General features: G+C 38.4%; 1 pseudogene; it reads right to left on the bottom strand.

Annotated features, from left to right (window-relative positions):
- Positions 1–1,528: 1,528 nt before the first annotated feature.
- LOC147456518 (uncharacterized) lies at positions 1,529–3,254 on the bottom strand (annotated as a pseudogene).
- Positions 3,255–3,731: the final 477 nt, after the last annotated feature.

Below are 3,731 nucleotides of genomic sequence, written 5' to 3'. Positions count from 1 at the left end.
AGTGTCTGATGGTGCTTCAATTTCGTCCGCGGATGTGTCAAATTCAGGAGACATAGCAATATCAGATTCTAGACAAAATGAAGACGGCCAACAAGGATCAATGGCAGCACCGCTTTCGATATACAATGGCTTTTGCATGAGTTATTCTAATGCACGGAGCACAAACACGGGACGCACAACACCTCTTATATAGGCATGATTGTACTCTAATTTTTGTTTGATCTCGACATTAATTACGGCTTGGTCATTAGCAAAACGAGGCAACAATGTTTGAATTCTGGACAAGTCTTCCATAACATTGACAATGCTTCCTCGCATTCCATATTGCCCCTCAAAGCTAAGCTCTCTTATTTGAGCAAATGGAATCCTAAGAGAAACAAGAAGACGTTCCACACTATTTAGTTCTGCAACACATTCAATGATATGGTTGAAAACAAGAGCACCTTGCATGCAAAATAGCGGAACTTGTTGAGACTTTAACGCATACCTACATGCACCACATGCTAGTGAATCGGGCTTAGAAGTTGAAAGCACTTTCAATCCTTTCAAAAAAACCATCTCCTCATTTGAGAGTTGTGTCAGACTTTTGCGGAAAAAGAGAACATTGCAAGACGCACAAGGGTAGATGGGGACATCCAATATCTTTCTTGCAAATGTAGACAAGCGTTCTTTTGGAACTCTATCACCATTCTTTTGAGCCTAATTCCAAATTTTATAAATCTTTGTCATAACTTGTTTGGTTGAGAATGAAAAAGAACATGTGGTTTGAAACAAATTGGCTATCTCTTTAGAGTTAGGTATAGGTCTCTCTTTAATCAAGTTGGCCAAGCAAGTAATCGCATCTTTGCTCCACACACAACAAGGTTGTTTCAAATGGTTGGCAGATAGTGGAAGCCATAAAAACTCAGCAATGGCATTGTATGAAACAATCAAAGTAGTTGTGGATGAAGATGCCAAATTAGAATCACCACAAAAGACAGAATTTTTGAGCTTGTTGTTTTGAAAGATATGCACATTACACACGACACCAAATTGACGACAAAATAAATCGACTAAGTGCATGCTTAAATACTGAGAACATCGACGTGTAGCCATCAAGGTGTGGAGATGGTCATGCAAGGAAACCACATCAAGAGGAGAGAACTTTCTCCAAGGTACAACCCACATATTTTTTGCTGAATCGTCATTGTTAGATATATCTTCAACTATCACATTAATAAGCACTTTTTCCAACTCCAAAAGAGACAAAGGACAAGTGAAGAGATAAATTAAAGCTTGCAAAACATCATGATTACTAGGAAAGGTGTACAAAAAGTTAGGCTCAACATTCAGCCTTTTACTGTTCACTACAAACGATAGAGGCGAGCTAGCCATAACGCCTAGAAGTGCATTACAAGAACCAAAATATAAAAGAGGAGAGCTTAAGCCTCTTTGTATTCTTTTACATAGCCATTCTTGTCAACTGAAAATGTCCCATTTATTGTGAGAGCAACTCCACCAAATTCTCATCGAAAAGAGTAAGAAAGGGTCACGGAAGATTTAAAACAGTGTCGACCACATTCCCTTGCAATATAACCATAATAGCTTCACCATTCTGCAGATTGATTTTAGCTTGCAAAGAAGGCACCTTCAAAATCTGCACAGGCTGCCCACAGGAGTAGCAAAACGGATTGCATATTTGACTGCGGCTGACATTTCGGCCTTTACATGTACCACACACATACTCCACTTCCAAACTGTTGATATTTATAATCTCCAAACTTCCAAAAATCTGTACATAACAAAAAAAAGTGTTTGGAAAGTGTCACACTCAAGGTTTGTTATCACAAGAATCTTTTACCTTCTTTCCAAAACCCATGCTTGAAACTTTCTTGGAAAGATGTTGCGAAAAAGCAGCCTTCAAGTTCTCAGGTAAAGGACAAATCAAAGTTTCATCAACAACAGATAAGGTAGTGGATGCTGATTTAAAAACGTTGATGTTGTGTGCGACACAGGAATATGATCCTTTTGTCTTCAAAGTGTCAACCATGCGATGGTAATTCACACGCCTAGAAGGAACAAATAGCAACTAGAGAAAGAAGAGAAGGATATATCATAACTCTACACTTTGGTCAAACTTGAACACTTAAAAACAAGTACTTACACTTGGTCTGTCACTTGAAGCAGGCCCATTTGCAATGGTCAATCTGTAACTATCTCCACCATCAGCCCTAGTAGAAGTCTCAATCTTCACAATAACAAAGGCAATAGTAGGTGCAAACTCAATAGCACCTTTAGCGGCAAGCAAGTCTCTGATTTTGTGCTTAGGATATAGCTGCAAAGCGCAATCAAAACTTTCAGCCTTTACAACAAGAGTTGAGGCATTTGCATATAGCGTCCACATGCTAGTTCCACCATCGTTCCAAACCTTTCTCTTTACGTATGAACCCTCTATGCGCACAAACTCCCCACAATCAAAGGACTCAACAAATTCGTTGATGAGTACTTCGATAACGACAAAAGTAATGGTGTTTTTTGATTACCTATCTATCAAATCGGCTTTGAGATGACGAGCATAGTTGGCTTTGGCAATCTTATAGGTGCCGTACTTACACAGTACCTTGCCCTCGAAAGAAAACCGAAAGGTAATAGCATCAGAGAGTTCAAAGATACACAAAACTCTAAGGGCAGGCACAAGCGCTAATTGAGAAGTGAAATTATCACTTATAGGTTCCTCACTCTGCTTTGCAAAATTGATAGATGCAGCAGGCAAGTCTTGATTTGGCTTCGAAGCAAGACCTAGTTAATAAATACCAAAACTTCAATCTCCGAAAAGAAATGGTTCATTCTACAAACTAAAGACAGGAATAATCACAAATCAACATTACCGCGAGCAAAAGTAAGGGCCTTTTTGAGAGCTTTCGATGAAGGAGATTTTAGGAGCTATTGTTTAGGACTAAGCTTTTCAAATATCTTCAAAGAGACCAAACCCTTTTGAGGAGAAGACAAGGCAGACGTTGAAGTCGGCTTGTCAACAAAAGGTGACTTAGAAGTGCTACGAGCTACTGAGATGCTTTTTTTCTCAATACTAGAGCTTTCCGATTCCAACTGTGCATCATGAAGTTGAACATCATCGTTGTCCATGTTTGGGTCTACAAAGAGGTATTTCAAATCAGTACAAGCTTTTCAAAAAACGTTAAGTCAAGAATATTCGTTAGCTCAGTAGCTCTAACTGCGAAGATTCCAGCTCAAAAATACTTACCGGCCATATCTTGATCTATAGCTGGTCGGATTAAGAAAAAGGCAGAAGATACACAGAGCATAGAGAGTCAAGGTAGAGTGCAAAGTGCCAAGGTGAAGCAAGAGAGAAGAACCAGCGTGCAAAGATGTCAATAGAGCGCAGCCAGCAGAGAGATGCCAATATATGCTTTCAATTTCAACAAGTAATCTACTTTGGAAAGAACGTAGTGTTCAGAAACACTTTTATAGAAGGAGCTAAAAGGGACCCTTTCATAAGGATGAGTCAAAAAATCTTAGTGTATCTTGACATTTAAAGCACCGAATTTAAGCAATCACTATTCTAGAAGCTAGCCATTATACCATCATGGCATGATGTTAAAAAAAATACCGACCCTTTAAAACTAAAAAAATAAACGAGATTATACTTTTTAAAAATATCCATGTCATTCTCATTATTTAATAAACAAAATTTGAAATTTAAAAATATTAGTGTAAAGTAGACACAAAACAAC

This window comes from Adiantum capillus-veneris, chromosome 6, assembly GCF_014529385.1.
Source record: "Adiantum capillus-veneris isolate H3 chromosome 6, ASM1452938v2, whole genome shotgun sequence".
In the NCBI taxonomy this organism is placed as follows: Eukaryota; Viridiplantae; Streptophyta; class Polypodiopsida; order Polypodiales; family Pteridaceae; genus Adiantum; species Adiantum capillus-veneris.
The sequence above is the reverse complement of the archived record's forward strand: the minus strand, read 5'-3'. Positions and strand labels throughout refer to the sequence as shown.